Consider the following 8,801-nt stretch of genomic DNA (forward strand, 5'->3'; position numbering starts at 1 on the left):
AAAAAAAAAAAAAAAAAAAAAAAAGAATTCTTAGCGAGATTTTTTTTCCTCTTCTGTCCAGCACCAAGGTGAAAAAGCAAAAGACGACTGCTGTCTTCTTCTGAACCATAGTTTTATCTCTTGTTCATCCTTTATTCAGGGATCTCCTTTTAAACTACCTAGACTTTATCTTGCGACCTCCACACTCTGTGACACCTTCCTGGGAAAAGTCCAAGATCAATGAAGCTTCCCAAATCTGTGAAGAAGGAGAAAGCTACAATGTTTTAAAAAGAGAGATGATTGAGAATTTTCTAAATTTTTGTTGTGTGTACATATGTTTTTAAAAGTAGCAAAATATTTAAAAAGCAAGATGGAAAAAATTTAAAAGTAAAAGGTCTTCTCAATAAGATCTCTTTGCATTTTTCAGAGGTAATTTTTTTTTTAAATTTTTTTTTTTTTTTTTTTTGAGATGGAGTCTTGCTTTGTCACCAGGCTGGAGTGCAGTGGTGCGATATCGGCTCACTGCAAAGAGTTAACCATTATTAGCAATTTATTCAATATCCCTTGAGAAACTCTCTATATTTACATAAGCCTACATAAGTAAGATTCCTTTTCTTGTCTTCCTTCTTCTTTTTTTATTTTAACAAATGGGGACATATTGATGATGCTGTTCTCTAACTTCTTTTATTTACTCAGTGACACATCATGGATGTTGTAACATAGCACCAAATATCTACCTAATTATGCAGAGTATCTGCATAGTACTACATTCCATGGACATTGCAAAATTTATGTTTACCAGTTTCCTATCAGAGGAGATTTTGGTTTTATATCTTTTCTTTCCTTTTTTGAGATAGGGTTTCTGTCTGTCACCCAAGCTAGAGTGCAGTGGTGTGACCTCGGCTCACTGCAACCTCAGCTCACTGCAACCTCGACCTCCAGGCTCAAGTGTTCCTCCTGCCTCAGCCTCTCAAGTAGCTGGGACCACAGGCATGTGCCATCACACCTGGCTAAATTTTTTTTTTTTTGAAACGGAGTCTCGCTGCGTCGTCCAGGCTGGAGTGCAGTGGCGTAATCTCGGCTCACTGCAACTTCCGCCTCCTGGGTACAAACAATTCTCCTGCCTCAGCCTCCTGAGTAGCTGGGAACACAGGTGCGTGCCACCATGTCTGGCTAATTTTTTGTCTTTTTAGTGGAGACGGGCTTTCATCATGTTAGCCAGGATGGTTTCGATGTCCTGACCTTGTAATCTGCCTGCCTCAGCCTCCCAAAGTGTTGGGATTACAGGCATGAGCCATCGCGTCCGGCCTACATACCTGGCTAAATTTTAAATTTTTTGTAGAGACAGGGTCTCCCTATATTGCCTAGGCTGGTCTTGAACTCCTGGCTCAAGTGATCCTTCTGCCTCAGCCTCCCAAAGTGCTGGGATTACAGGCGTGAGCCACTGCACTCGGCCCTCTCTGTGTTCTTCATGACCTCCTCTTCCCTTCCAAGGCCACCACTGACTCTGTCTTCTTTCTCTCTGTAGAATGGCCTATTTTGGAAATTTCATATAAATTGAGTAATATAATATGTGGTCTTTTATGACTGGCTTCTTTAACTTTTTTTTTTCTTTTTTTTGTTTTTGTTTGTTTGTTTGTTTGTTTGAGACAGAGTCTTGGTCTGTCGCCCAGGCTGGAGTGCAATGGCACGATCTCAGCTCACTGCAACCTCCGCCTCCCAGGTTCAAGCGATTCTCCCGCCTCAGCTTCCCAAAGTCCTGGGATGACAGGCTAGAGCCACAGCACCTGACCAATTTCCTTATTTTAAAAAATGAAATTTGCATGTAATCCCTGAAATGTATCCTAACTCAGCATTCAACCCTATCAAGTAACACAGCCTAGAGTAATCCAGAAAGGGCAGCTAAATTCACTTACCTGCATTTGAAGGTAGGTCAAGGTCGCTGGGTTCCAGGTATATCCTGGGTCACAGCAAAGCATATTAGTGATTATGAGCAAAACCAAGTAAGAATGACAGGGTTAGGCCAAGCATAGTGGCTCACACCTGTAATCTCGGCACTTTGGGAGGCCGAGGCGGGCGGATCACAAGGTCAGGAGTTCGAGACCGGCCTGACAACATAGGGAAACCCCGTCTCTACTAAAAATACAAAACTCAGCCAGGCATGGTGGCAGGCACCTGTAGTCCCAGCTACTCAGGAGGCTGAGGCAGGAGAATCGCTTGAACCCCAGAGGCGGAGGTTGCAGTGAGCCGAGATAGCGCCACTGCACTCCAGTCTGGGCGACGGAGCAAGACTCCATCTCAAAAGAAAAAAAAAAAAAAAGGCTGGGTACGGTGGCTCACACCTGTAATCCCAGCACTTTGGGAGGCCGAGGCGGGTGGATTGTCTGAGGTCAAGAGTTCGAGAACAGCCTGGCCAACACAGTGAAACTCCGTCTCTACTGAAAATACCAGGCATGGTGGCAGGCGCCTGTAATCCCAGCTACTTGGGAGAATGAGGCAGGAGAATCGCTTGAACCCGGGAGATGGAGGTTGCAGTGAACTGAGAGCCTGCCATTGCACTCCAGCCTGGGCGACAGAGCGAGACTCCGTCTCAAAAAAAAAAAAAAAAAAAAAAAAAAAAACCAAAACGGGGTTCTGCAGCTGGCCACGCCTGCGCAGTGAAGGGGACCCGCGGGGAAGACAGCTCCGCCCAGACCCAGCCTTTTGCAGGGTCTCCAGTTTTGCAGCCCCACCCCCAACCCCGCCAGTCCGAGCCTCGTGAGGCGCTGGGGCGGTGGGAAGGGGGTGGTCGCAGCCGCAGCGCCAAGTCTGGAGCTGGCGGGCTCGGTGCTCGCTGGGCGCAGGGCGGCGAACTGGAGGAAGAAGGTGGACGTTGGTGAGAACCGCAGTTTCAGCCACGCCAGTGCAGCGAAGGCCCCCGATCAGAAAGACAGATTTGTTACTAGATGATTCATCGGTGCCATTCTTTGGGTATCTATAGCTCATGATGAGAGAGGACGGCATGATGAAGGCCCGCAGCGCAGAGCCGGAGCCGAAGCGGAAGCCGCATAAGCCTCACCTGCAGCTTGGCTCTTGCATCTTGCAGCTCTGAAGCTCCAGGCCCAGAGGCGCTCCCTCCACCTTCTCCTTGTATCACTTGTCCAACCCTGGGCAGGCGACCTCCTGGCCCAACCTCAACCAACTGGGACCACTTGGAACCTTGGCCAAATTTCTGCAACAAACACTTGATTCCAAAAAAAAAGGAAGGGGGCGCCAGGATTGGGGACAAGTTTTACCTTGAATTTTCTCTAAAAGCCCAGGTGGCTTTGGGAGGTGTGGAAGGGGGAAATCTCCTCAACCAAATCTCACTATTATCTACCCAGCCATCTAACACTTATTGTGCTAGTTATCAATTCATTGTCTGTCAGCTCCAATTCATCCCTCAATACCTGCTTTTAAATGGATGGAATTCCTTTAAGCTTTCCTTTTTAGAGTATAAGAACAATGCTTTCTCAGTAGATGGTGCTGGAAGGATACTCCAGGATGAAGGGGGATTTTCTTGCTGGTTCCAATGGCTGCACCGTAGGTCAGCAGTACAGATGAGAGGAAATTTGGTGGTGACCTGCCCCAGCCACGCCCTGGCCTGGTGGTCACTGTCCACAGGGATGCCACACTCCAGGCCTCCTACCCCTCTGGTGCGACTCCCTCTGCACATCTGCATGTCTGGTCACCAGCTGTGTGTTCCCTGCTTGCCCAGGGACTGAACACCAGCACTGACCCAGGCAAACCACCAAACTTCTCTGCTCTCCCGTGGACTGCAACTCTACATTTCTCCAGTAGGGTGTGCGCCTCAGTTTTGAGGAGATGGCAGTGGCCTTCCTTCCAAGTATGTCCTTTCTTGGATAATCTCCCTCAGCTCTAGGAAACTGCATTTTATCTTACATCTTACAGTTACTTTTGTTATAGTTTGGTACTCTTTATATTACCTTTCCCTGTAAAAACAAAACAACAACAACAAAAAAAGTGTGATTTTTGTCTTCTGATAGGACCCAGACTGATACACTTAATAAACATCAATTAGGGCTGGGCTCGGCGGCTCACGCCTGTCATCCCAGCACTTCCGGAGGCTGAGGTAGGTAGATCACCTGAGGCCAGGAGTTTGAGATCAGTCTGGCCAATATGGCGAAACCTCCTCTATACTAAAAATACAAAAATTACCCAGGCATGGTGACCTGTAGTCACCTACTCAGCTACTCCAGAGGCTAAGGCAGGAGAATTTCTTGAATCCGAGAGGCAGAGGTTGCAGTGAGCTGAGATCGCCCCACTGCACTCTAGCCCGGGTGACACAATGAGACTCTGTCTCAAAAAAACCCAAAAACCAAAAACACAACAACAAAAACCACACAAAAAAATCAATTAAATGTTAGACAGTGTTCTAGGCATGAATAAGACAACAAAGTATGCTTCTTATGACGCTTATATTCTACAGAAGTTAACTAAGACCTAATTCCTAAGATAGATTCAGTCATGAAAAATGGAGGCAGACTATTCCAAGCACAAGGGGACAAGTGCAAAAATAACCTAAGTGACAATGAATTTGATGTATATGACAACTGGAAAGACAAATGGGGCTTGACTTCAGTATGCAAGGAGGACAATAAGAGATGAAATTGAAAAGGCAAACCTTTTAGGTAGGGTAACTGGAACAGGGAAGTTTTGAAAATGAATCAAAGCAGGCTGGGAGCGGAGGCTCACTCCTGTAATCCCAGCATTTTGGGAGGCCGAGGCCGGAGGATCACCTGAAGTCAGGAGTTGGAGACCAGCCTGGCCAACATGGCGAAACCCCGTCTCTATTAAAAATACAAAAATTAGCTGGGCGTGGTGGCATGCGCCTGTAATCCCAGCTACTCAGGAGGCTAAGGCAAGAGAGTCACTTGAACTCAGGAGGCAGAGGTTGCACTGAGCTGAGATCATGCCATTGCACTCCAGCCTAGTGAACAAGAGGGAAACTCTGCTTCAGAAAGAAAAAAAAAAAGAGAGAAAACGAAAATGAATCGAGGAAATTTAAACTGGGACCTAAGGTCACTAGATTTGCTAGTCATGGTGAAGGAGTCTGGATCTTATTTTAAGTGGTAAGGTGTAATTGGAAGGCTTTAAGCAGCAGAGTGACATGATTCAATTCTAAAAGATCACTCTGGGCTGGGCTTGGTGGCTCACACCTGAAATCCCAGCAATTTGGGAGGCTGAGGTGGGCAGATCACTTGAGGTAAGGAGTTCCAGACCAGCCCAGCCGACATGACAAAACTCTGTCTCTACTAAAAACACACAAATTAGATGGACGTGGCCGGGCACGGTGGCTCACACTTGTAATCCCAGCACTTTGGGAGGCTGAGGCGGGTGGATCACCTGAGGTTAGGAGTTCAAGACCAGCCTGACCAACATGGAGAAACCCTGTCTCTACTAAAAATACAAAAAAATTAGCCAGACCTGGTGGCACATGCCTGTAATCCCAGCTACTCAGGAGGCTGAGGCAGGAGATCACTGGAACCCGGGAGGTGGTTGTTGCAGTGAGCCAAGATCATGCCACTGCACTCCAGCCTAGGCGACACAGTGAGACATCATCTCAAAAAAAAAAAAAAAAAAAAAAAAAAATTGGTGATACAGAGAATAAATCCTAAGAAAGCAAAGGTGGAAAAGAGGGAGCTATGACAATTATGGAGAGGTGGGGTGCAGTGGCTCATGCCTGTAATCCCAGCACTTTGGGAAATGATCCTCACGCCAAGGTGGGAGGATCATTTGAGCTCAGGTGGTTGGAGACGAGCCTGTGCAGCATAGCCAGACCTCATCTCTACCAAAAATTAAATTAGCTGGTGATGGGTATGGTGGCACTCCCCTATAGTCCCAGCTACTGCGGAAGCTGAGCTAGAAGGACCCCTTGAGTCCAGGAGGTCAAGGTTGCCAGTGAGCTGTGATCATGCCACTGCACTCCAGCCTTGGTGATAGAATGAGACCTTGCCTCAAAACAAATTAATCATTGTGTACTCACCAGGCACTTTTGGGACAGTCAGTGCATTTCATCTTTTCATTCTTTCTAATATGCACAATTTCACAGTGTAAGCAACATTTTGGGAATACGGAAGGCTTTATGGAGCACAGGACTGGGGTAAATAGAAATACAAAAGGTAGCTCCTCAAATATTTTCACTATGTGGAATGTCAGAACTTATAAATGAAGGCATGGAGGTGTGAATGAATGTGGTAATGGGGAAGATGTTTTATATAGATAGGAGCTAAGAAATAAATGGTAAGTCAAACTGAAGAGGTAGCAGGGATCTTGTCTTAGAGGGGTTACATGATCCACTAGGGGGGTTAAGTTTTCTTCTGTAGTTAACTGGAAGCTATTGAAGGATTATTTATTTATTTATTTATTTTTGAGATGGACTATCGCTCTGTCGCCCAGGCTGGAGTGCAGTGGCGCGATCTCGGCTCACTGCAAGCTCCGCCTCCCAGGTTCAAGCCATTCTCCTGCCTCAGCGTCCCTAGTAGCTGGGACTACAGGCGCCCGCTGCCACGCCTGGGTAATTTTTTTTTGTATTTTTAGTAGAGACGGGGTTTCACTGTGTTAGCTAGGATGGTCTCGATCTCCTGACCTCGTGATCCGCCCGCCTTGGCCTCCCAAAGTGCTGGGATTACAGGCGTGAGCCACCGCACCCAGCCAAGGGATTTTAAGTAGGATAGTGATATACAGTCCGCCTTCTGTATCTGCAGATGCAAAGAACTACAGATGGAAAATATTTGGAAAAAAAGACAATACAACAATAAAAAACAATATAGTTTAACAATTATTTACATTGTATTAGATATTAAAAGTAATCTAGAGATGATTTAAAGTGCATGAGATGATGTGCATAGATTATTTGCATTTAAATCATCACAATAATAATTTTATATATATATATATATATTTTTGAGACCAAGTCTTGCTCTGTCGCCAGGTTGGAGTGCCACCACGCCCAGCTAAGTTTTGTAATTTTAGTAGAGACGGGGTTTCACCATGTTGGCCAAGATGTTCTGGATCTTTTGACCTCGTGATCCGCCTGCCTTGGCCTCACAAAGTGCTAGCATTATAGGTATAAGCCACCGCGCCCAGACTATATGCATTTTATATAAGGGACTTGAGTATCCCTGAATTTTGGTATCTAAGAAGGCGTCTGGAAACCAGTCCCCTGGGGACAGCAAGGGACTATTGTATGTCACAAGGATGCCCTGACAGCAGTGTGGGATGACTTGTAGAGAGCAAAGACTGGAGGAGGAAGGAAGTGGAAAGGAACACAAGAGAAAAACAGAAAGAAAAAAAAAACACAAAACTAGTTCTCACTGGGGAAAGAAAGCAATGTAATTCATCAAGTATGAAAAGCAAGGCAGAAAGGCTTTTTCACTTAATCTGCATAGTAAACACATATTGCTATTCTCCTTTTTTTTTTTTTTTGAGACAAAGTCTCACTCTCGTCCCCAGGCTGGAGTCTAATGGCGCAATCTCAGCTCACTGCAACCTCCATCTCCTGGGTTCAAGCAATTCTCCTGCCTCAGCCTCCCGAGTACCTGGGAATTACAGGCGCCTGCCACCAAGCCTGGCTAATTTTTTTGTATTTTAGTAGAGACAGGGTTTCACCATATTGGCCAGGCTGGTCCCAAACTCCTAACCTCAGGTGATCCACCTGCCTCGGCCTCCCAAAGTGCTGGGATTCCAGGCGTGAGCCACCGGACCCGGCCAAATATTGCTATTCTCTTATATGTGTGAGACTCTAAGAACAGAGTCTCATATGACTATGAGGGTCTCATACAAGTCTCAAGGTCACAACAGGTACTGAGTAGTCAACTCAGCATTTAAAGCTGATTTTGTTGTCATAGGAACGGCAAAAAAATAAATAATGTGTCTGTGATGTCATGTACACTCAGAATTTTATTTTAAAACAAAGAATCAAATTAACATTAATAATGGAAAATCCATATGGAAAGATTCACAAGCTTCTCAGTGAGGAATAGGAAAACAACTTCCCTGCCTTACTGCCAACCTGTTTGAAGAGCCAGAAGTTGACGTGAAGTTGGAAGGTCACCTTTCCAGCTAAACCCCACTCCATAGCTAGGTGCATTTTATTCGAAAGTTCCACGAGCAGAGGGAACAGTGAGAACTGAGAACCAAAATACTGTCATTGGCAAGGGTTTGGCTAAAGGTTCTGAGATGTGTAAGCACCAAGAAGGGAAAGGGAGATTGAGCAACATATGAAAAGAGGCTGTGGGAACAAACACAGAGAAAATAAGTCAACAATAACGTACTTGCACCCAGAGCAAAGTGACAGTGCACATACATTCATCCTCTCAAGTGTGGCTACACTGCACATTGACTCATACTATCTCAAACGTGGTTTATTGGAAAGATTCAAGTCCCCTCAGGGCACTCGGCATCGGACCACAGTGACATGGTAACAGACATAAGCAAGCGTGCCGTGACCCTAAAGCCATAACACACTTGAGATAATAATCGCTCAGGAAAACATCCTCTCCCAGGGCTGAGGTTACAAATTCCAAGTTTGCTGTAAACATTCTTTGGGGAATTCCTTTAAAAGTATGAGTTAAAATAAAACAGAAAATCAACACCTAAAATCTCCTAAAGAACAAAGTAGAGAAATAATGAATCTCTACCAAGAACCAATTATTTTAGGTTTCTCGTTTGGATGGCTCCCACAAGATAGGTGGCAGGATTACTTCAAAAGTCATGAGACTACTTACTACAAGAAGAAGGAGTTATTTCGTCCAGTGAGGGGAACAGGCTTTCTAGAAATC

This window comes from Rhinopithecus bieti, unplaced genomic scaffold (genome assembly GCF_001698545.2).
Source record: "Rhinopithecus bieti isolate Rb0 unplaced genomic scaffold, ASM169854v2 scaffold_21022, whole genome shotgun sequence".
Classification (NCBI taxonomy): Eukaryota; Metazoa; Chordata; class Mammalia; order Primates; family Cercopithecidae; genus Rhinopithecus; species Rhinopithecus bieti.